This window comes from Haemaphysalis longicornis, unplaced genomic scaffold (genome assembly GCF_048455015.1).
Source record: "Haemaphysalis longicornis isolate Haplotype H1 unplaced genomic scaffold, Haemaphysalis longicornis Haplotype H1 scaffold_1, whole genome shotgun sequence".
Classification (NCBI taxonomy): domain Eukaryota; kingdom Metazoa; phylum Arthropoda; class Arachnida; order Ixodida; family Ixodidae; genus Haemaphysalis; species Haemaphysalis longicornis.
Window position 1 is genome coordinate 335186240 of NW_027526203.1, and position 26001 is coordinate 335212240.

The 26001-nt window shown below is 47.6% G+C and overlaps 1 long non-coding RNA gene across 1 annotated transcript in view; it reads left to right on the forward strand.

Annotated features, from left to right (window-relative positions):
- LOC144170508 (uncharacterized) overlaps window positions 1–26001 on the forward strand; it is a 511986-nt gene that overhangs the window by 60808 nt on the left and 425177 nt on the right. The gene's annotated exons all lie outside the window — the stretch shown is intronic.

Genomic DNA, 26001 nt, shown 5'->3' on the forward strand with positions numbered 1-26001 from the left:
AGCCGCTATAACGCCGCTGAGTCGCCAACGCACGCCGCTGACGACGTAGTTTGAATGCGTTAAAGATATAAGGCGCGTTACTAACACTGATATCAGCGTCGCGTCCGTGGCTTAGTCGGTAGAGCGTCGCGCTGGGGCCGCAAAGTCCTCGGATCGAAACCTGGCGGCGGATGCTGTTTTTTTTATATATAGTGTAGTGGCCTGGCTGGCGCGCCCAGAGAGGGTGTTGCGAGCTGGAGAGTAGTAAAGGGGCTTTAGGAGAGTAGGCGAGGGGGGAGAGGAGGCGCTATGCGAGCGCCCTCACGCGTCGGAAATCCGGTGCCGTTGCTAGGCACGGTAGCTAGCTCCGTTGCTAGGCTGCGGACGGAGGACGGCGGTGGAAGCAGGAGTAGGCCCGACTAAGAAGTGCTTCGCACTTAAAAGTATTGCTCGACTGTAGTGTTTGAAGGGACCCTGCAACACTTCCGATAAGCAGTTTCACTCTTTCCTTCGCGTCTGGAATTACTGTGAGAGCTATAGTTATCGCCAGCACGGAGCGGCACTGCGTGATTTGCTCGTCGCACCAGATACGCCTTCCAATTCTGCGGTTTTTGTGGCTTTTTTAAGTGCGAATGCACTTTATAAGCCACCCCAAACCTTCCACCGCCGGCGGCGGCGGCGGCAGCGGCGGCGGCGTCCGCAGTCCTCCTCTCCCTAGCAACGGCGTGGAGCGGAGAGAAGCGTCGGTAGCAACGGCGCGGTGACGTCACTTCACCACGTGACCGCGCTCGCTCCGCCTCCTCGCCGTGGCTGCGCGGGTGCGCGCCGCTCCCCGCACCGCTCCTCGCGCCGTGACGTCATGGTATGACGTCACAGCGCGCCTCCTCTCCCCAGCAGCTGCCGCGCGCCTCTCTCTCCACCGTGACGTCACACTCTCTCCTCTCCCCCTCGCTCGGCTGCAGCTGCCGTGCGCCGCTGTCCCTCTCCCCTTGCGCTCGCCTCCTCTCTCAGCCACCTGGCTCGGCGCGCTCGGCGCGGCGTACCCCCCTATATATGCAGCGATAAACTGCCAGACCTCCGTGGGTCGGCTCGCGCGCGCTCACGGGCGAATGCCAACGGATTTTAACTTTACTCCCCCTCATAGCATCACCCCGTGCATTCGCACTTAACCATGTTCACCCTCGGGGAAATGCTTGGGAGTTTTTTTTTTAAGTGGCTATCGAAAAGAGTTAATTGCTGCAACTGAAGGGAACCCGGCCCACAGCATCTACATGGCCTTAGTGACGTATTTTGAGCCTTCGAAGAACGTAAAGACCGAGAAAGAGAGAAAAATATTTTGAGCGAGTTTACAAGTTGTCTGATGGTCATAGAGCAGTAATTTCTGGCGGAGGTACTTTGCGACCCCCTAATCTAAGTACTGGGTGCGTTGGGTGACTACGTTCGGCAAGCATTTAGGATTTCAAAAAAAGTTGAAAAAATGGTGGCAGGGTCCCTTTAACGCACCGACGCTACACAGGCGATGAAGAGTGCTGTAGTTGAGGACTCCGGATTAATTATGACCACCTGGCGATCTGTAACAGGGCGTCGAAGTCTCGAACACACGGGCGTTTTCACTTTTCGCCTCCATCAGAACAGCGGCCGCCGCGGCCGGGAATCGAACCCGCGTAAGTTGTGCTTAACAGCCCAACGCAATAGCCACTGAGCCTCCGCGGCGGGTTCGGGAAAATGGAACATATAGTTTTTGCTTTCTTTATTTGATGTGCGTCGGTTCGTCTCCACCATCTTCGGTCTTCTTCCGGCGTTAATGACATCAAACATTTCATAGACGCCGGAATACCATTCGGAGAGGGTAGGGGGGAGGGGTGAAGGGGGGGGGGGGTGCATGCTATCGCTGTGATATTTCAGTTCGATCTTAGGTAAATAAGGGATCAGTGACCTCTCTCTGCTCTGGCATAACTTGAAAAGCTGCGTACATCTAGATCCAATTGGTGGCCTATTCTATACTTAGTGGGTTACAGTGAAAGAGAGCCGCGTGCTTTAGAAAGTGAGGCTAGAACCATGTGGGAACTATGCTGATCCGCACATTTTTCGAAAAATAAGTTCCGTTTAAAACAGCGGAATAGAGTGAAAGGAAGTATTTGAGCTATAATTGGCCAGATCGTAAAATTTGGCCATTACGCGAGTGAAATTCGATTCATCGCGGTCTTTCCAGTATGCAGTTGGACGGCATTTCCTCTGGCTGAACGGAGCTCCCCTCTTGGGCTTTTTTCTTGCCAGGCACGCTCAACTGGCGGTCGGCACAGAATAAGGAAAAGCGGCCGGCCAGCAAAGCGGCCTCGTTTCCTTACCCTCGACGCTCTCTTACACAGCTGCAGATAATCGGTATCTGAAAGAGACGGCTGGCAGTGGCTCCCTTAAAGCTGAACGCTGCGCAATCGAATGGCCCCCCCATTCGCCAGAAACTGGACACACTCATCTGAAAAGCCTTGAAGCAATCACTCAAGCTTCCAAAGAGCGCGTTCCCGTATGGACAAACTGCACGCGTTGGGGCTACACAACTCTGTAAGCGAACTTTTAACGGCCCATCTCACAGCGAAATACTATCACCCACCTAATTGATCACGCGCTTTGGGTACTCGATCGTACGTTAATCGAGCTCAATGTTTGAAGCAATTTCATGCGCTACACGAGGCAACATACGCGTGGCACGCCGCCACCGCATCAACGAAGGCAGATAAAACAGCCCAGCTCAATTAAGCACTAGAGAAAGAGTTCGGGGAAGACGATCAAGTGATCTGTACGGAAGCAGCGAAGCTGCACTCGGGTGCACGCCATAGCGGCTGTGGTTCCCAACAAGTACGTACCCAAGAAGTGCTCGTAAGCACCAGCCTCCTACGAGCTGCTACCTTGCAAGCAGAGAAAGGGGTTATCGCGCTGGACGTCGTCGCACAGCCGCAGCCACCATTTTTATGGATTTTCAAAGCGCGTGTCGCTCCGTCATCCGAGGAAGGAGGGAAGAAGAATGAAGAGCAGAGACAAGATTGAAGCACGAAGCAGCTACCACCTGCTACAAACGTTTGTTAGTTTAGCTGGCCGCTAATAGCTGCACGAAAATGACAGCGGTAGTACTGAATGTCGATGTTCTAGAACATTTCGCGTGGTGCACAGCCCATGACATCACCATGTTACGAAATAAATACCAATTTCAATCAATCAATCGGTTGATCGATAAATAAATAAATAACTAAATAAATAAAATAAATAAATCGGTCAATTGGTCAATCAATCAATCAATCAATCAATCAATCAATCAATCAATCAATCAATCAATCAATCAATCAATCAATCAATCAATCAATCAATCAATCAATCAATTCATCTGTCGATCGGTCGATCAATGGTGCCCCTTAACAGGGTGCTTAGGAAGTGTAGGAAATGTCACACGTTTAAAAAGCTAACCTTTCTTGGGACAACCAGTGGGAATCAAGGAGGAAGATGCGCAGTATGACACAAGGAACATCATAATAATCATCATAATAATCATCATCATCATCACAGAGGATGTTGGTTGAAGGCGGTTAATTTCAAGCTTGAAAGTCTAGATTTCCATCGTACAATCAATATACCCGGGGAAATCAGTGTTTCTTCGGCTACCTACATCGGCAATACGTTGTTATTGACGTTTCAACAGCCCTTTCGGCCAGACACTCGACGAATAGCACCGTATGTTTTTGACAAGATTGCGAATAAAAGGGAGCGCGTTATACTATTACGTCCCTTTAGAAGTCCTTCCCTCGCACAGTGCAAGATTGGGGCAGTTGATCTACCTGTGCATCATTAAAGTAGAGGACAGCGTTATATCGCTTTGATTGTTTTAAATGTAGTGGAGATGAGGTGCAAATACGGATTTACAGACCTATTCCAGTTGTAGTCAATCATCAAGGGAAGTATCCAATAAAAATATGAAGACGTTTCGACATCGGCTGAATACTGAGGCAGGGTCTCATAGAAAATTCGGAAGGCCATTGCGCCAAACACCAATAAACTTCTCGACAATTGTTCATGGCTGCTTAGCGTCAAATGGAGTCGTCCAGCTCTCATTGTGGTCTCACTCATTTTTTGTACCGTCTTTTCTACACTGCATGAACATGTTCCTCTGCTCCATTAACCAACTCGCCCACCTTAATGCAATGGCCTAAACGGAATCGTTGCGCGTTCGTAGAGCCGTTCGCCTGATTCCCTGCAGAGGCCGTCGGATGGGATGTAGCTGCGCGCGCGGGCATTGAACAAACGCTGTCAAGCCAATCTCGCACCATCTGACTTTATTTTCGGCTGGTGCGAGCCTCTCCCCCTCTCTCATTCGTGCGCGGAAACCTCGTGCCTCAGCATGGAGCCTGGCCGTTGTGCGAGCGGCGGGGCGGGCGTGGAAAGTGCCATGCTGCGCAGGCAGCACAAAGCGCAGGTGAGCGCGATCGAAGAGCGGGTGTCTGATGAAGTCCAGGCCCGTCGTGGCGCGAGGATTCGGATATCGGGAGCTGTCAGCGCATCAGCGACCACGGCTGGCTAACGAAAGAGAGACGTGACGGGGTGAAAACAACCAGACAGCGCCTGACAGGTCCAATAACCGAACGCCGCGGTGTTTATTCTCCCGCTGCGAAAACGAGATGGAGAGCGCGACAAAACTCCGCCGCCATCGTCGCGGCAATGCGTATGATCTCGAGAACGTACTCGCTTCTTTTCAGGCCACTCTAAACCTGTTTGCCCTGGGACACGCTCAGACGGAGGCACGATGCCGAGTATCGCACCCCGAATGGGATGATGTGCGCACGGCCTTTCGGTAACCAAAATTTTTGAAGAAAACCGCTTGTCGGCAGCAACGGAAAAGAAGGCCGAAGTCCCCAAAATCACGCTTTTGTGAGTTTGCCCGGGTTCGACGCTGTAAGCGGGGTAACAGTAATTCTGAATTTCCCGGGCTTTGTTGAAACCACAATACCGATAAATACAAAAAGACTGTGGTGCAGAAAACGAGATAGCGGATACGATTCGTGGCTGCGAAGGGTGCATTTCGTATAGAGGTGAAATGCCGAAAACGCTGACGTGTGTGAGAATTCAGTGATTCTGTGGGGGTAAATTCATCCGCGGCGAGACCTTTTCAACTCTTACCAATAAGGTTTATCAGAGTATGAGAGGTACATTACGGGCTGAGAATTTCGGTCCACAGAGAAGTCAGGGCGTGCCTCTTTCCGTGCACGCTTGCGCTTCGACGGGTCGGCGCCATTATTAAACAAAATCACTTCAGGGGACATCCCTTAAACAAACCTTTCAGGGGAATAACTTTTTTTAAATGCCGTTTAGGAGCGAAAACTGAACCTTGTGCGGTAAAAAGGTGAGGATGTTTATTCTCCCGTTTTAAAGGCACATTGAAGTGTAAAAGCAAGTTGGCTTGTATCGGTAGATTAGAGTGTCGTCAGTAGAAGTATACCAGCAGGAGTATATATTTGCTTATTAACGTAAGAAAATACCAAAAGAGTGAAAACAGGCACCGCCGTCCCATATACTTTCTTCCCGCCCTACATTTTGTGACATCACGAATCTTAGAAGGTAGTGCGGGATTGCTGGAGCTTGTTTAGGCACGTTCTTTTTTTTTTTTTTTTTTTGGAACAAACACGGGGGCATCAGAGGCACGTAAATTTAAAATACATGTATACGCGGGAACGTTTGCTAGTGCTATGCTTTTTCAAACACACAAACCACAGCTGGCCAACGTTACTCATCCCAGTTGGTATAGGCTTTGTTTCAGCTTCGAGTTCGCTGAAATGTTTAGCAATTGCGCGTGTATTTCTACACTCGTTGCAAGGAGGCAGCACTTAAAAAAGCTTCGCTAGGTTCATCAACCCCTCTCTTCCCCTCCCCAATAGGCTGTGGGGCTTGATCACCAACTTCGCCTTGGCGCCGCCACACCAAGTTGACATCAAAAACAAGCCCTTCTGATTGGCTTCCATTCTTTCTGAGGAAAGTGCAACCCAACTCAGGAAGACGGCGACGATCGACTAAAATTTAAAACAGGGCCTCGGCTTGTTCTGGGCACTTTGTTAACGTCCCGAAAAAAGGGAAAGGAAATGGGAGGGAGAAATGGCAGCTTTAATTACTTATTTTTCAGAAACCAAGGCATGATGGCTCGTCTACCAAAATCCAAGAGAGCTACAGAACGTACCGCCTTTCAGATAAAACAAAGTTATTCAGCCTTTAGTGTTCCTTTAAACACCGTAGCGACTGATCGGCTATGAGGCGTGCTGTGGTGGATGTCTGTGCGTTACTTTTAATCACCTCTATCACTTTTGTACTGCATTATGGTCATTCTGTATAATTTATATGTATGTAGGTTTACTGCACTATATACCCGTTCTGTAGGAAAACGTTTGTTAGCATCCTTTACACAGGTGCATACATGCTATGGGAATATTCTTGCTTTATATACGTGTATGCACCCATAGAGTCACTGAGCGCATACCATATGCGCTCAGTGACTCTAAAGATCAGGGACTCAGCGATACATCAGTAGTTGTCACTTCTATCGCAATTTTTGTGGCCTGGGAGTTTCTTAACACAGGCACTATACCCTTTCATTTCTCGAAAGATTTGAGTAGCCAGCTCCTTTTTCGGGTGGAGCTAACCTCCCCTGCAGATAGAAATTTCTCTCGCTCGCTCGCTCGTTTTTGAACGCTCGCTGATTCTTAATGTGAGCCTAAATCTCTTTCACAAGTACGTTTGTCTAGCAGTATCGGAAATGCAGTCTTAGTCGCTGTAACCCAGGTCACCAGAGTACTAATTCCCGGCTTGGTATGTCGCATGGGCACTGTAAACGTGACTGTTGCTGTAAATGTAGCGAAAGCTTAGCAAAAGTGATATTGTTTTCTGATTATAGTAAGTGCCACAAATATACTTGAATTAGAACAGTGAAAGCTTACTTTGCCCAAAACAGAAATTTGCTGCTATTGTGATAACCTTTTAGCCGGGAGCTTAAATTTTGTACGTTTTCGTCGTCTACCAAGTAAGTGAATTTAATAAAGCTGGTTTCGCGTAGTTAAAGTTGAGGCAACGCTGGAAGAAGGATTACAGTGCAAACCCGGATATGCGAAGCCTAAATTGGTGAATCCTTGCAGTTTTTTTAATTTGATTGTGGGTAGAAGATTTCTCATTTTTCAACGCCTATTTTTGTTGTGTTATTTTTCAGAACTAAATTAGCTTGTCGTATAGGCGGAGAGTGCAGGATTGCAGAAAACAGTCAAAGAAATCACGCTAAGCAAATTGTATCAATAACGTTCAACCAGCGAAAAAGTGTCGTGCAGTTGGCGGTTCTGTCGTAAGACCGTTCGATTGCATTGCTAAAACGGCGCCGTTTCTTATGTCTCCTATTTTCTAAGAATATTCCCGTTGTTTGATTGTCGAAATAAGTGAACGCACGCATCTTATACGAGCCACATCACGAATAGCCGTTAAAATAGCCTCAAAGCACCAGAATTGGAACTAAACCTTGTATGTTTAAAATTATTTCAACAGTAATTTTTTGACGACTCGACATGCTCCTGTAAAACAGTAGCGCAGCGGGAATACAAGGTAATTGATTTGATCCTGCCATAACGGGCCTACTCGCCTTATTCAAATCGAGGCCACTGGTCACTCTGGTCACTCTGGACAAGTACTGTATCAGCCGTTACTGCTTACGAAAATATGGTTCACGCTTGCTTTACACAACGCGCTTCAAAACACCCGTGGGTTTAATCCCCATCGAAGCACCTGAGTTACCAGTCGCAGCAATCAAAATGGCAAAGCAGGCCGATTAAAAAATCACAGAATATGACCTGTACCTGCAAGAAAGGCGACGTGTGGGAAGGACGTTTTGCATTGCGGGATGCAACTGCCCAGAACACATTTGGCGCCACATCGTATTTCGAACATCGTTATTAGTCAGATTCCTTTTCTCGGACGCAGCAACTGTTCTTTCAGGGATAATGGGGTGAAACAGGATAGTGGAATGGTTTCGGAGCTATAGAACGGAACGTACGCTCCGCTCGGATACACCCCTCGGTGGGATGTCTTCCCATTATTCAAGGTAAAGGTTCAAATTCGTGACATTTGGCAACCTAGAATGCTTCCTTCCCAAACAATGATTAGTGCAACCGGCAAGCCGGACAAACGTAGGAAATAGAATCCACAAGACATTACGACAGAGTTCTCGGCGGACAAAACTGTAGCGCTTCACAATCAACGTTCTCTCAAAAGGGAAAGTACTTGACTTCCAAACTCAACGCGTTTTGTTTTTCTGCAGTCAGTAAGAATGTAAGCTTCCTGAGCCGCTCACATATGGCGGTTTATTTCTTGTTGAGCGGTGGACATTTCCTTGACCTCGTAAAAGGAGTTGTAAGGGGATAATTAACGTCAAGCTTCCTTGAAAAACACCAAGCTGTATGGGCAGCTCGCTAATCGGCTCCTCGCCCGGGGTGAATTTCGTGTCGTTAAATCATCGCCCTGGTCGCTGACTTTGTTTCATTCCAATTGAGAGGGTGGAGTGAATTTCTATTTCGTAACGCGTTTTCTTGAGACGTTCTTCTGGTAACCCCCGTTTTCACAGAGTAGTAATTGCGGCGTTCAATTTTTCAAGCTACCATTGGCGGTTGCACAACAGCTTGGACTTTCACGTTATTGACATTTCGATCGCCCCTTTTTGTTCGCAGCGGAAGCCGCACTTTTTTTCGCCTGAAAAGCTATAATTAGGTGCAGTCTGGCACAGTGTTTCATGCAGTGGTGGCAGGAGGGAAGTTGTGTAATTAAACTAAAGCCGTGGCGTCATCCTCGTCGTGGGAAACCCACCCTTCTGGTGTCCTTCGGTGATTGCACGTGAATGTATCAGGTTTAGAAGCAATAAATCAACGAAACTCAAGCCGACGGCCCAATTGCGAAATCTCGTGAGCAGAAGGAAAGAAAAGGCCACAAATTAGCACCTTTCTAAGGAGTGCCTCGCACGAAGGCCCCATAGTGGGCTTGGACATGACAAACATACAATGAAGACAGTCGCACAAGAAGTATCCCGCTAGCCGGCTGTTAATTCAGCCACGCTAGCCCAACCCGGATGAAAGGCACGCACATTTCCCCAATGAGCTTCATTGTGCCAGTTCAGGGCAGGATGGAGACGGGCAGGCAATCCCATCGGATAACCTGCCGGCTGTGTTGTCCCAAAAGGTAGTCTGCTGCGACAAAGCAGGGAGGAAACTCAGTATCCTCCTCCGCTTCTCTCCCTCTGCTTTTCGGCAGCGGCAGGTGATTGCGTGACGGGAAACTAGACCTACGTCCCTGCAGCGTGCCGCAGCGCTGTCATAGAAACTCACCGCTCCTATGCTGAACAACAGGAAGGACCAGTAGAGGGTCTCGCGAGAAAAGTCCAGCGTAATGGGCAGAGTGTATGCGAGCGGCTAACGTATTGATATCATCTAAGTTTTTAAACTGCAAAATAAACTAACAAAGGAACGACCATTTGTTCTTCAGATACTTTGGGGGAAAATCTTGAAGTATAGGCATTGGTCGTGCGTTGTTGCGCACCTAGCTACTTCGACGCGACTTCTCGCTGTCTACATTACGTAACTCAGAAACGCACTTGCGCAGCTACAAAATACATTGCCGTCACACGTTCCACTTCAACCTTACGGTACGGTGCGAAGTTGATGCGACTGTGACGCCGAATAAATTGTGCTGCGGTAACGTTGCTCTTCGCCAGTTTTCTCCACCTGCAACAAAATACGAGCATTGCACCTTAAAACACATCTGCAGTACTTCCTGCAAATATGCGCTTGGTTTTGGTTTTCGATACCCGGATCCCCTACCCAGCACGCAAGTGCAGTGCAGACAAGGCTGTGTAATGCTGTTCACTAGCTGCGCGTTGATGAATGGACAATGGCAATTGCATCACGGTTTCCATTTAGCTTCTGCTCCAAAGAACATGGCGATCACAATGACGATGATAATTTTGGCGTTCGTCTACATCCTAGGAGCTTAACTCCTTTCGCTGGAAAAACACGATTCGTCGAGTGATGTGGAACCTACCAACACGGTTTATATAATAGCTCTTGTTTTATTATTGTTTCAGGAGGTCGAACAGAATCTCTCTTTGGGCCCAAATATTTCGGTATTATAAAACGTCCTATACTCAACAACTATGATTCTTCCTGGCGTTCCTTCCAAACGGCAAACAATACGCGCAATGAGCTTTCGAACGGCGTTGTATACAGCTTCCCGAAAGTTCACATTGTCCGCGTCCCTCAGAATTTGGCACCGCGCCATCGGCCCATTGGGTCTCGCACCTTCCTTCCCCTGCAATTGTCGCTTTTCAACCAAGACGTCGTTGCAGCGGTGCCCCTGCAATAGCATGTACCGCCCGGCCCCTAACGACGGCGACGATCTACTGCGCTCTCCACTCAATCTACGAGGATGCAAGCTGAAATCAAAACAAAGGGAAGAAAGAGAGAAAAAAAAAGTGCTTGGAAGTGCTCGGCGTGCGCGCCAAAAAAGCTGAGATACTCTGGCGTCTGTATCTGCGAGCTTTCAGTTACCGCGCTCCAGTATAGTAATGGTCAACTTGAATAATATTACATTACGCCGGGCTACGCTTCGATCCGAATGTGTGGCCCTCTTTTCGAGTTGTAGCCAGCGTATATTCCTGATTTTGGTAACTGTGTTTTTGTGCACGGGTTGTTTGCATCTTCGGATGAACTTAACGGGTTACTGAATAATACCTGTATTCGCTGGCTTGAAAGATGGATCGACGCGCCTCTTCAAGTAGGAAGGCTGCGTTCCTTGTGTAATTTCCATCAGAACCTTAAGCTCAGGGTGCTCTTAGTGTGTGGAAAGTGCCTCGCAGTATTTTCGGCGTGAAGTGTTCTTGGGGTATGCTGGTTCAGCACTTTCGTGGTACGCGGAGCGCGTCGCCGCATCATCCAGTGGTTGAGAGTGAAAAAACTGAGTGTTTTCTTCCCAGGACCGCTTTCGTACTGTAGAACGCTTGATCGCCACACAAGCGCGATATCCGCTGTTATACAGAAGGGAAATATTTTCTGTTTTTAAACAGTCGTAGGTGGTGGTTGCGCGTGGCGCTTTGCTGTGGACTTCACGGTTGCGCACTGCGCACTAGAGCATGAGGGCATAGTTTGAAATAACTCCGAATATATGGGCGATGCGCTAATTTAGTCACCGTCGTTGCTGACTGGTAGCTGCGCGACGTACCGTGTTGTGGATGTCTTGGTTGCTCGGAGGCACTGCATTCCGGAACGATGAGCGCGTAATTTGTTTGGATCGCATTGGATTGTATTGGATTTGTTCATCAGGCGAGCACGCCATCCGCTGTTCACGGGAGCGGTCAATCTCCCTCCGTAGTACCAACGGTGTGGTCAATACCTTCAGCGTGGGTATGAGACAAACATGAAGAAAATGAAGAAGAAACACAAATCGCACTTGCACATGAAAGATCGAAAGACACTGGGAAGGAGAAATGAGAACGCCTAATGTGACCACTTCAAGGGCACCAATGAATGTTTAGTATCCGATTTCCAGTTATAACAGCTAACCCGTATTCTGATGTTCTCTGAGCCCAACCAGCACACAGTGAAAACAGCCCGCGTGGACTTCCAACCCAGTCTCGTAGAGATTTCCTTTAAGATGACCGGGCGGATACAAATGAGAGGCTTGAGCGCTTTTGTTGCGATAATACTTCTCAAAAAAGAGTTTATGGTGTCTGAATGTGGTGAAGCGTCTCTGAAAGAAAGCATCCCGATCACGCCCATTACAAGTTAGGGAACAGCATGATGACCCATCCTCCTGTCTCATCAATAATAATTGCTTACTATTCATAGGGGTAACCGCTATCATCATTTTTTCGATTGCTTTGTGTAATATAGCTTTTCTTGTAACGTGGTTAGAAAGAACCTATCTGCCGCGCCAGTTAGCACCGGAAGGGCTCAGTTGTTGTACACGATTGTTTTTGGTGACACGGTAACACATACCGTCGGTTAATTCCCTGATGCGACCAATCACCCAATGCTCCAAGATGCCCTCAGAAAGACCTAACCAGGTTCAAATAGTTGCTTGACTTACTTCAGGAATTTGTAACAGCACTGAGAACTGGTATATTCTACCACTGAGATTTCGCTATGCATGTTATGAACCTTCATTTGCCGGTAATCGACGGTCTCGCTGAGCAAGGTATAATCTATCAAGTCGTTTGAATATTTCCCAGTCACCGTAATTCTTTGCTTTTGTAAATAATTTCGCCTAAACGGCGTCCCTTTACACATCATTCTCGTGCATTTTTGTACATATCCTCCAAGAGCCCGACGGAAGCCTCTACTCCCTGGTTTCGCACTGATTTCACAACCCCCCTTGTTGCTATTGCATCGAACGCTTTCTCATAACATCCCTTTAACGGTCCTGGACTGATTACAGCATGCGTATTTCTCGATCATAATAATTCCTGACATGATTGTGATTCATTATCCACTGGTCCTCCATAAATCCACCTTCTTTTCTGGATTGCTGAATATAAAGGCGTGACGCGGTTAACCGCTAGCACACTGCAATGCCCACAGTACTGCAAGGTAGTGAACTATTGTATACAACACAGAGCGATGACTTTGTAATTCTTCAATTTGTTAAGGTTCACTTTCTTGCCAGTTAGAATTGTAATGACATTTTTTTTATGCTTGCGCTACCTGTACAGTTCGTGCGCTGTGTGAGTATAATTTTGAAATACTTCCTAGTACAAAATATCCTTCGCCATTTCACTAATCCACCGTGATTACACGGTCACCGCACTTTTTCTTCTCTTTATCTCCTCCAGTGCCTTTACCGTCTCATCTTTGGTTATTGTTGTAGCTACGCATGCCAAATTAATTCTGCCGGGAATGTTCCTCGCCCTAGCAACGTTGGCGTTCAAGTGGGCAGGGAATACGTCTGCTACTTGCTCTATATCTCGCCAGCATTGCCCTGTCTACTTTTTCTTGTGTTCAGGTCTTTTTTGGCCGGCTTTATTGCCGCCAAACAACGAACCAGCAGACTCATTTTTCTGCTTTGGTTCAAGAGCTCACCCATGCTCGTTGGAATGCCACTTTCTGCTCTTATTGCATAGATTATGCATTTGCCAAATGACAAGTTTTCACCTTTGTTGCTGCTAAGCTTCTTTCTATGCATTGGCTCAATCTGTGCCATGCTGTGAGGCCGAATGTCCTTGGTTCTGTAAGTCTACGTCTCGCTGATTCTTTTTACTCCCTCCAGCTTGATGATTTGATAATTTGCTTTCCTCAATAGGGTTCTCGGCGTTGTCTGAGAAAGTTTTGCCGACTACCATAGAAATCTCCTTTCTCCACCACTTCCTTCTGCTGCTAAGGTTATTGCGATTTGTAGGTCGTTCAGTCCATGCCACCCTCATCCTTACTGAGCCAATGCCTGCTTACACGGTTGACAAATGTGACGACGAGTGACCGATCGGGCAAGCGCTCTTCTCAATGAGCTCTTGGGCGGCCTCGAAGCTAGCATTGTTAGACCTGTAAATCATCCAGACAATTGAGAGATGCAAGTTATATCTAAATATCAGTTCAACATGGTGCTTATTTATTAATACTATTTCTAAGGATGACATTGTCGCTGACATATTTTCGCAGCATAGTATGATTGCTAAGAATCTTTTTCGGCGTTCGTCAAGCATGATTTTGGGGATATTTCCGTATGATGCGTCGCATTTTCCCGTAAATTATTCTCGTTGACTCGTATGTGTGCAGATTTTCGTTAGCGCTATTTAGTGGCTTTACATTTACATCAGTATATTACAGGCACGATAAGCGTTTTTAGGAGGTAATCAAAAGTCGTAAACACATCCGTTCAAATTATTGTTGAAGCATTCGCGCAAACGCTCCCTTCTTCCGAGTTGGTCTTGCAAGCAGTGACAAAAATGCGTCATGGTTGCGCAGTGGATAGGGAAATTTGTTGTCACACGTGAAACTGAGGATTCGGACCCCTAACGCAGTGGCTCTATTTTTTAGCAAAAAAAAAAAAATAAAACAGCGTTACACCCTATACGCTCGGTGCACGTCAAGGGTCTTACGTTACGCCTTCCGCAGCGTAGGCCTCATAGCCCAGGGGCAGGTTCCGTAGGTTAAATCCCAAATTTGGGTAACCAGCGGCACCTCGCAGATTAGCGCACCGAACTATTTTACCCTGAATAAGTTGAGACATCGTCTTCTCAGCGGAAAAATGTTGTGTCTGCGTTATTTCTTCACGTCGGAAGCGGGAACAAAGCTACCACTGAGCGTTAATAACGAGGATCAAAACATCGTAGAGAAAATTTGGGGGGGCCCCCTCAAGACTACAGCTGATTAATCTATGACCTCCTTAATCCTGCTATCTACACCGGCAATGTTTCAAGAGATAACAACCCTAGTTAGGCTGCCCGGCGCACTTCCTTTTTAATGTACACTTTAAGCCGTGCTTAAAATTTCTGAATCCACAGAGCGTGGTTGCATACCGTGACACAGTTACTAGGAAATAAAACAAAAAGTGTTTCGGGTGGCTGGCAGTAATTGAACAAGCTTAGCCGTCGTGGACCCCTTCGCTCGGTAATCCGTTCGGCTGACTGACGTGTATAAAATGGAACTGAAGCAGCACTTGTTTATCAGGGACCGTGCCGCTGACATTAAGCTGAGTAACGCTGCCCTGCGCATAAAAGCAATTTTACACTGACTGAGATAACGCGTTTCCAATTCGTTAATTTCCTTACCTTGTCGATACCACTAGAAGCATTTCACGTCTCCAATTTTTAAAGCAAAGCTTTCTACCTCTACCCCCCAAGGGTTCTTTCGCGACCGTTGGTGTCACCAGAAAACTCCCGGAAAGAAATAAAAGAATTTACTGCACCGCCAGGGATCGAACCTGGAACTAACCGAGTAACAAACCAAGAGCCCGTAGTCTTACCGATTTAGCTACGAGCCCACGCGGAGGCGGGGAAGACAAGTGATGCACTGACCAAGCACATCTACGGCTTTAACCCCTGCATTCTCGCTAAATGCTACGCGATAGCGATTAAACGAAGCACACACTAACCCATGGCGTCTCACTTCTAGTACGACGCCAATGGGCCTGTGGCTTCCAGTGTTCGCGTAAAAAAATATCAGTTCCTTATCCGCCCTCACGCCAGACGATACCTCAAGAAACACATTCAAATACTCCTTGATGGCCAGGCCATCACTCCAATGCCCAGCACCAAAATCCTGGGCCTACATCTTCAGGACAACACCAAGAGTAACATATCCTTGCAGTGCGTCAAACACAACATTAATAAATCATACACATGATCCGGCGAGTTACCACCAAGAAGCGAGGCCTCAAGGAATACGATACCTTTCGATTAGCTTTCGTCTTCTCCAGAATCACTTACGTCAACCCCCTGTCTTCTTCTCGGCAAGGAGGACATAAAGATGCTTTATATAATGATTAGAATGGCGGTTGAGCAAGCCATTTGTCTTCCCATGAGGGCACCCAGAGAGACTGCTTAGCACGGGGCTCTAAAAAACTGAAAGGTGGTCATCTTTCTATCCAGAAGCTCCGAATGAGCAGAACTGCGGCGGGTTGCCGAATCTTTCACCAGATTGGCTGGGCAGCACAAAATATCACTCTGCTTGATGTACTCCTGGGCTTTTGGCGACAAGAAAAAAAAATATGCTCCCTTTGCTTAGAAATATGAACCCCTCAGACGACGAGGGTCACCGACAAGCACGGGCTCAAGCGCTCAACACCACCCGCGGTGGGGATTATGCAGTTGTCTACACAGACGCCTCCAAACATAGAGTGCAGCAGCACGTCATCATCGTATCTACCTCCAGAACCAACCTCCTTGCTGTGCCTCACTCAAGACCGAAGACATGATGGTAGCAGAAGAGGCAGCCATCGCCTTGGCTCTCAACCAGGGGTTTGTAAAGTAGTCACAAATTCCAAACAAGCCTAACGGAACTACACGCGGGTTTGGTGTCCCCACCTGCACTGCGTGTGCTAAAAAACCACTCCCCAAATGGTTCCATTCAGCTCATCAGGACACCTGCTCACGCTTCCATGGAGGGCAACGAATACGCCCACCAAGCCTGCACTTTCACCCCCAGTGCTATGGAGCTGCACGAGTGCAGTCACCCGCTTGTCTCATTCAGGGACATAAACCAGAATTATCGCTATCTGAGGCAGACTCTACCTTTGGCTTACCCTGACCTTTCCATAGAAGAACAAACTACCCTACGCCTCATACAATCCGGCTCCTTCCCACACCGGACGTGTGTTCACTTAATGCATCCGAATCGCTAAGACGCTGCATGTAAATTTTACTCATAAGTAGGAACACCCTGCCACATAATCGGGGTGTGCAACTTTAGCCCTGAGCACCTCCTCTCCTTCTGTCAACTACCTAACAAGAGCAATGGGCGATGCTGCTATCCAGCCCCTCTCTACCTACCCAGCTTCAACTGGTGGACAGGGCACAGGCGGCGCGGACTGAATATGGGCTACAGTGAAGAAGGAACCACTCCCCTGGACCGCACTTTGGCCGTTCAGAAGTCCTAATAGAAGTGTTTCCTCCTCCTCCTCCTCCTCCTCCTCCTCCTCCTCCTCCTCCTCCTCCTCCTCCTCCACCACCGTCTATGCAACCGATCTCATTGCCTCCGTCCGCTACGGCAAAGACGGAGAAGTGAGATCGTCTGACACCGGGTTTGAGCTTTTATTTTATAAAAAAAAGTTTCCACTGATGTGCTGCACCAATACAACTCAACCAACCACCGTTCATTCCTCATGCAATAATTTAACCTGAGCAAGAATATCTCTTTGAAGTAATACAGGGTGTGGTTAAGTACATTTCACTTCTCTCTGGTTTCACGATTTGTAGAGCGACGTGAGTGAATTTATGTGATGTTGCATGGGTAATCGTTGTGGGTGCCGTTTACAGCTTTGCTTTCCAACCACATTCACCGAGTGGATTGGCGCCAATTTTTTTGGCACAGGTCAATTCAGATCAGAGCGCACAATTTTTACAAATTCCTATTGTGGGGCTAGTCGGCGCATGGGGCTTAGAAAAGTTACCGCACAAGGGGAAGTGGCACGCAAAAAGGCGAACTGGACAAGCGCCAAAGACCGCCTCTGAGCTTGCCGTATTCGTATTCGTAGGCGAAAATTTTGAAGACATTAGTTTTTATACTTGTTTCTCTTGTAACAACGCCTTCATTGCATCAAGGCAGTGTAGGCAGCTGAATTGTTTTATTGGGATGACTTTGTTGCCCAGGTATACCATTTGTAAAACTTAGAGTGTGATTTAACAAGGACGACAAAAAGAAGACATACACAAGCGCTCCCCCGAGCGCTCAGCCCAGCGCTTGTGTTTATCTTCTTTCTGTCGTCCTTGTTAAATCGCGCTCTACGTTTTACCAAATATGCACCATCTAGACCAATAGTCTGTTATATCATTTGTAACCACCGAGCAAATGTAAGTGCGTAGGAGTAGAGTAGCGGTCATTATATTGCCCCACGGCCTTGAAGATACCAATTTCGCTTCACTTCCCGCGATGGATTAAAAATGAAGAGGTGCGGCTACATGGCACCAGGTTAGGGGTTTTAATTCGCTGCTTAAAGGGCAGTATTTTAAATAGTGGAGAAATTCATAAACTCTGGGTTTTATGCAATCTCCCTTAATTTTGTTCTCGTGCTAAAACTACGTATGGCTAGAATGTATCTGTAGCCATTCACTATATTGTCCCTCATGGCCAAAGTCCTACTTCTACGAACTCGATTTTTTTTCGGCCATATTGCTGGCACGATATGGCAACCGTCGGGGCTAGTCGGTCTTCGGAGGTTGCCAAAATATTCGTTTGGGTTTGACACCCTACCTAATATTTTTGCCATTCAGAATGGTAATCGACTATCCTTACAGCTGCCTTCACAGATTTTTCGTCGTATGCAACCACTGAAATGCATATCCCGAAGAAAATTTGGGGCAGAAGCAGTCACAGTTAAGAAAAGCTATGTTAAAGGCAAGTTTGACGTTGCGGGGCTTACGACATAAAGATTGCCGCGTTATTTTGGTCCAGGAGCTACACAACCGTTACATCTGCGAAAAGTCACCGCTGTCGTTCTGAGGACTAACAAATATGGTTTGCGAGGAGCAGAAAAGAGGAGCAGAGAAGCGGAGAGAATTGATGCAGAGGCGAGTTACGTAGTACTCTGACAACGAATCAGTCGCTCGCGAGAGAGGAGACGTCCCGCCGAAGCTTCTGCGGACTTAGATCTTCATATACAATAGTACCTAGAGAGAAAACTGACGCCGCAATCGTCCGCTGCCTTGGGGGGTTCGGAATGCCATTTGGTGGCTTAGGATAAGTGCATGAATTGGATTGTACAGCCAGTTAAAGGTTGTTTTCGTCATGGTCTTGCTTGGCCCCTTTTGCGAGTGTTGGTCATATGCGGCGTGTTTAGTAACAGCGTTTGCCAACGCGTTTTCCTCAGAAATCAAAGACACGCGCATGACGCCGTTGTTTTAACAAGTCCCGTTACGTTGTATTTGGCCCCAAATGCAGACTTACCCCACGAGTCTGCCTTTTTTTTAACGCGCTGCATGATTTCATACGACAGCTTTCTTGTGCGCAGAATATATTTTAAACAGCGAATCATTAACTAAATGTTTCGCTTGAGACAATTTTCCGCAGCCATAGCAACGTTTTAAGCCCAAGCAATCTGAATTCAGCCCTACCGTTGGTTCACGTGATAGCATGAACGCCGTACAGGAGTTCGTGTTGACACTAGTGCGACATTCATCTCTAGGTGTTATTGTACGAAACTATATGGTTGTTGCCTTGGCCTTGTCAGCAGCCGCCGCCCCAGTTGATTGGACCCGTTTGATCGCGTTATGTCACCCATTGCACGCCTCGATGCGGAGCGCGAAATGTAGTGCACTGCGAATCAGGGCCGAATAGGCGGCAAAAAATAATGGTATAGGAAGGGCGGCAGCGGATTTCCGAGACTGCTAGCAACAAAGGAGCGACAGGCAGCCAATGCCGCCAATAGACGAGCAAAGGGACGACTGAGGGCGGAAGAGCTCAACGCCCGGTTGGCAAGATTGTGTGCTGATGCGGCTCGTAAACAGTTCATAGCTATAACTTTTGCGCACAAAAAAGCTATGAACTGTCACCAACTACCCCGCTTTCAGTGTTATCGTAAACAGTGTTCGAAAAACAATGAATTACGGACTTCTGAAGCAGGCTCGATCCGTTCTATTCAGGCCGATCTTCAAGTTAGCGATTCATATGTATATATGTGATGCCTGCGTCTTCCTAAGGATCCACGAATGGACATTCCAGCCATTTTTATGTCATTTGGCGCAATTTGTTTCAATCCGACGGAGACAGCTCTGTGTTTGATTTATTTCGCAGTATTCCGCTCCACCCGCCGCGGTGGCTCAGTGGCTAAGGCGTTGGGCTGCTGAGCACGAGGTCGCAAGTTCGATTCCCGGCCGCGGCGGCAGCTTTTCTGATGGAGGCGAAAAGAAGAAGCGCCCGTGTGTACGAGATTTCGGCGCACGTTAAAGATCCCCAGGTAGTGAAAATTAATCCGGAGCCCTCCACTACTGCGCGCCTCATCGCCTGCGTTCGTTGGCGCGTTAAACCCTACAATCAATCAGTACTTCGCGGTGCTGTACGTGATTTCTCGCAACAGTTACCACCTGCCGATGCTCCCAAATTAAGAACAGAAGGATCTTTTTTTTTCGCTCCATGTTTTTCTTAGGTGGCATATGAAAGGTGGTTTAAAGAAAGGGCAAAAGAAGAAAGTAGGAAACTAAGAGGATCTGCAAAGGGAGAGCGGCCGAGAAATTTTCTTTCACCATGTGTTAGCATATTCAATGACAAGGGGGAAAGAGGCGGCAGCACGGTCCAGCGGCGTCGTACGCATATACAAAACAAAATATCACGAAGCGGTTTTTGTGTCGCTTCTATACTAAGATGGACGCAATGTTCACTTTATATTGACGAGTTATGCAGACTATAAATTTGAGATAATGGACGTCACATATTTAAATTTTTGACAACGTTATTAAAAATTCGCAAGAGAAACGTCATTCTCTAAGAAATGAAGGCACTTGAAACCAGGGAAGAGGGCATAAAGTTTTGCGCCGTATACAATAAACTTTTGAACTGTTCTGTATACACCAATATTGGGAGGCGAGCAAACTGCCCGAAGATAACCTGCTCAAACAATGGCATTTGGCATATTATCTGTACACTAGCAGGGTGTGTAGCTTTAATGTCCCAACTTAAAGTAGATTATATTATTCGGTATGCCGGTAGACTACTTCAAGTCATGCGACATTGCTAATTCTTCTAATTTTAACTGCCATGTATGCGAAATCGTAGTCCGGGATTTGTGTTGTTCTCAAAATTTGTGTTAATTCTGTGGTCTTCTGAAATTATAACCGATCTAATTGAGCCTTAAGTTCAGTCCTCTTATCGACACTTTTACTGTTGATTTGGAAAGGAATGTCCGCAATGTGTATTGATGCCTGAAAGGCTCGAAACGTATTTTCTGCAATGAAGCTCGATGAAACCTATTCAATCCAGCTTTCAGCGGTAAATGTAAAAATGAAGAGAACATTTCCTGTACCAGATAGCTATGGAGCCCTTATTTCTAGTACAGAAGAATCGGCTTTAGTGAGGATTACCTCGTGACAAACATCATATATATATAAATATATATATATATATATATATATATATATATATATATATATATATATATATATATATATATATATATATATATATATATATATATATATATATATATATATATATATATATATATATATATATATATATATAACCAGACCGGTATTCTGGAGGTCTTGGGTTCGGATCCCACCCGGCGGGCATTTTTTCACCAGTTTCTTTCTCACTCAAAAAATCCTTCATCTGTTTCTATGACCCACCACAACCACCCCTTTGCTTTCCGAGGTTTTCTTGACTGGCAACCCTCATTTTCTCTCTTATTTCACCGAGCCCCTCATTTCCCATTTTCTGATTGCGCTACGTGCTTAGCGAGGGCCTCTGTTCTGGCAGTCATGGCGCCAAAGGTAGCTTTAGAGGGTTCAACGCTGGTCGATCACTCTCGACATGTCGTAGACACTCGAGTCACGGCCCGGGGGTTAAAAAGAAGGTCCCCTTCACCCCGAGTAGTCGCAGTGGCGCTGGATACAACCCCCAAGTGCCGGAAACAAAAAATACTTTAACATAAATACCCGAGAACGTGGTGGGGAAACAGCCCCGCCGGTAGCGTAGTGGTTATCGCACAAGAGCGGTATTCTGGAGGTCGTGGGTTCGGATCCCACCCGGCGGGAATTTTTTCACCACTTTCTTTCTGTCCCAAAAAATCCTTCATCTGTTCCTATGACCCACCACAACCTCCCCTTTGCTTTCATAGGTTTTCTTGACTGCCAACCCCTATTTTCTGTCTTATTTCACCGAGCCCCTCATCTCCCATTTCCTGATTGCGGTATATATATATATATATATATATATATATATATATATATATATATATATATATATATATATATATATATATATATATATATATATATATATATATCGTGTCTGGGTGTCCATAGGGCATTTCAAACATCCTTGCCTTATCCCCATTCCCCTCCTTGATTACTGTGTCTTCCTGTACAAAGCATAATGTACTCAGCAAGGGCGAAACGCTCTCGTTTGCTGAAACAACGCGAATAAAGGGATATTTCTGAACAAGATTATTTTTTTCTAAGCCTTGTGCTCAAGGCATCTTGCGTGTGGCTGTCATTTCAGCCGGATCAAGCCGCAGCACTCCGCGGTGGATATGGCGGACATCATAACCATTTGCACTCCAGGACCGCCAGATCACAAAGAAAATTAGGGGCGAAAATACACAAAGCACGCTTATTATACCCATTCTTTCCAGCGTTTGCGATGAGAATTCCGTTTCTGCATTCCGCAAGTGCAAAAGACACCGGATTCCAAGGAATTTCTTCGTTACCCCATGTCATAAGTATAACAAAAAACGAACATTTTTAGCATTCATGACATAATTTTATACTACATGTGCATGCAATCACCAAACAATAGATTACCATGGCAACAGCACTCAGGCTTTGCAAACACAAGTACGCACCCAGAGCGGTTAAAGCGGCGAAGCGTTTTCAAATATATTACGCCGGCAATGTCGGCCCTTCACTCGATTTTTATTTGCATGCGCGCGCAGTATCAGCACCGCCTGAGCTACTTGGGGATAAGATTCACCCTGAACATATTAAAATCATCGGGCTACTTGTTGTCACGGACGGCTGAAAGCCCGGTCTAGAAGCGTGCTACTTGGTCATACGCACGTAATATATTTCTAAAACCAGCAACGCATGTTCTGGCAACGCCAGGAATTTCCTACTTGCGGCAGTCAATATTCCCTAATGAAGCGCGCACCAAAGGCGTATAGCGTCGGAAAAGTTGCCTCTTCCTCCATGTGTCTCCCTTCGCTGGCATCAGCCAAAGGAATGCGCCCACTTCGATTGGCGAGGGCTGTTTTCCTAATTCGCGTGGCTAACCCCTCCGGGGCGCAATAAAGTAGAGCTCCACACTTGCCCCTTTGTTCCCTTCGGAACTTGGTGCCGCCTCCCAGTGGCGGCACGCCGCTCCTCTGGCGGTATTCTTGTCTCCGAGGCGATAAATTTCTGCTTGACGACCGGCACGGCTGCGCACTGGCGCGTACGCACTTTACGAGCGTCGCCCAAATTCAGGAGGGCTCATCAGAGCTGCCGCGGTGTCTTGACTGGCCGCCTGGCTGCGCCAAGGTCAAGAGCTACTGCGACCCAGCACCTTCATTCGGACCCCGTCTACACACGCCGCTCCGTACATACTCCGAGGTTGCTTCCGGGCTTTTTCGTAGGGCTGCACGTCTCCGCACGCAATCAGCCGGCTGCTGCAGTGCCCAGGTGGACGCAGGGTGAAAACTAAAAATCCACAAATTCCGGTCCTCCACGGCCCGTCGTTTAGTGCGAAAGCCTAATATGTTTCATTGGGAAAAAAATTCCCCGCATTTCCCCGAGGGGAAGAATGTGAAAGTGCGAATGCACGAGTTGAATTTGCGCGGTTCGGTAATGATCGCGAAAGAGAGATCACACACACACACACACAACTACAAAGAAAGAAAGATGCATTTATTCACAGACACCTACTTGTGTTGTCGTTGTACTTGATTGCTAGAGCGGATCTCAGCTTTGAAATTTCGTGTCAGTACTCCTTTAAGCAGGTGCATTAGCCCTTCTCACGCCCGATTCTTGGCCAATCACCCACGTGGGTATGTGCCATGTCAGCGGCCAGGCACCGCGCGCCCATCTACCCCCGTTGCCAAGGAAGACGAGGAGATTCCTGGCCAATCCCCCACGTGGGTATGTGCCATGTCAGCGGCCAGGCTGCGCGCGCCCATCTCCACGTGCGCGGACATCGCCGGTGGACGCAGGTTCAGGGTCGCTTAAGAAGTGCATTGCACTTAAAAAATTCACCAACCCCTACCATATCGGGACTAGGGGTGCACGCGAAGCTTATAAAGTTAGGACATATTAAAGAGACATGGTTTCTTGAGCAAGGAGTGCTGTTTGTTTGCAAGAGTGCGCTGTAAACGATGGGAAAGGTTTGCGAATAGTGCCGGTCGATTTTGCAAGTTAGCTTTATAGCCTTGTGGTCACTGCGGTAAACAGTGAGAGGATTGGGCGTGGTAACATTACACAGACGCTTTGAGAATGTCAGATCGACGCACGACCGATAGTTAGTGGCGAGGAGGCGTTGCGTTTTACAAGTGAGGGAGAAATGTTCAAGCATAAAACAAAGAAGCTAGTGAACGGTGGTGGGCCCGCCGTTGTCATCTCGCCTTGTTTTGCAATTGCCGAAACTCAGGATCAGCTCTCCGAGCACCCGCATGTTGACGGGCCCGCTCCTTTGGCCGTTCTTTCAGGGCTTCCAGCTCTTTGATGGAGCGGACCAAGCGCGGCCTACTCATGGCGCAGAGGGTTCGCTCGCTCCGCGCATGTTTCCCGGCAGTCAGTGCCGGGAAACTTGCGCGGAGCCAGCGAACCTTCCTTTCCCTTCTCGGGTGGGAGGGAGCGCCTGAGATTGCCTGGGGGTATGGCGAGATCCGAAGCGCCACTTGTGGGAGCTACCGCCCGATGCGGTAGAGGAGCGCCAACTCGGGCGAGGAGGGATGGGACACGGGGGAGGAGAAGGGTTTTGGGTTATAGGCACAACACCGACGGCACAAGTCAGCTAGTTCAAGTTCAACTAGTCAGCTAGTTGAAGCACAGCTAGCACAGGTCAGCTAGTTCAAAGGCGGCGTCAGAGTTGTTCTGTCTGACATATGGCCATAAAAGTACATAAAGCACGCACTGCGCCTTTGAAAAAAAAAACACACACAAAGAAAAGGAGGACGAACCACGTGGAAAATCTGGTAGTTCCTACCTGTCCTGCCGGCGGCAGCGGCCAGGGATGCCTGCTTAGCGCAAGAACGCTGTTCCGCACCGGTTTCCTCGATGACACCTCTAGTAAACCGGTTTGATGCGGTTCGGTTGGCTGTGGAGATAGAACAGGTTTTACCGCTACAAAGCTAGGCGTGCGCCAAACACCCATGCGGGTGTGCACGGGGAACACCCGCGCCACCGCTGTCGCAACCCCGGAGAGCTCTCTGTGCAGAGAATTCATATAGAAACAGTACTAGAAAACATTTCACCCGCGGGCTATAATGATTTCGCGTTTCAACGCGTAACCAGTCTTATTAAGTGATGTCCCATTACAAGAAAAAGTGGCGCGTACCGAAGAGCGAATGGACATCACTTATAAAACATAAAGAAAAGGATCGCCCCCTCCGTGGTTGGCGGCGACTGGGTATGCGCAGAGCCATGTGGCGGCGTAAAGATCTCTGATCTGTCGTGGCGAAGCAATGGCTGACCGGCAACGCCATCGGCTCGGCTGTGGCTGCGGTTCGTGAAACCGAAGTTAGAAATTAAACCCCTTCCACACCCAGCTGTCAGCAGTCATCAGCGACGCCAGGCGCTCTGCGCAGCGCAGCGCCGCACTTTTAGCTGGCGCGCCCGATGTTCTTGCTCCTCTCGCCGCCGAGGAAGATGCCCGCACCCGAAATACCGGCAGGAGCAACTTTATACAAACAGTAATAATACTCTAAAACGTTTTACCCGTGCGATGCTAATGCGTTGGCATTCATACACGCAAGCAGGCTTAGGCGTCTCTGCTGAATATCATTTTTTTTGTAAGCCAACTCCTGGTGGGGAAATTTAAAATGATATCATTGTGTGAAATATATTTATCCGATATGGTCGTTACACTTAACGCGAAATTTGTTACGGAGTGGCTGATAAAATTATTTGACAGAAGAGATAACCTTGCCAACAAGAGTGAGGTCATAATTGTCATTGTAACCAAAAAACAAGGTCTTTCCACCCTGAAAAGGTGGATGACGAGCGAAACTATATAACACCTGAAGGGGTACCCCTATCCGTATATTATACAGAGCCTTGAGCGTTTCTATGTCTGCCTCGTTATTAAAGGCACGCAGCAACACGTCCATTGCACGTTCACGGTTCCCGACATCTCTAGCGTTACCAATCATCCTCAAATCGTTCTCCAACCATAGCCTGTTGCACAGCGCTCAACTTAATCTGAACGATCTCCGCTATTGCTCGCTGCGAGCCGCTGGGCGGTTCGGTTTCGTAAGCGGCTTTACCTTTCTCGGAGGCAGCCAATCGCAGAACGCCATGTAGTCTGGATGGTTTTCCTTTCTTTGCAGCGGGTAGGAAGCCGCTGACCTGTGATTAGAGTTTAGCACAGAAAACTCGGGAGTTATAGTTTACAATGATGACGCTTGTAAGAAAGC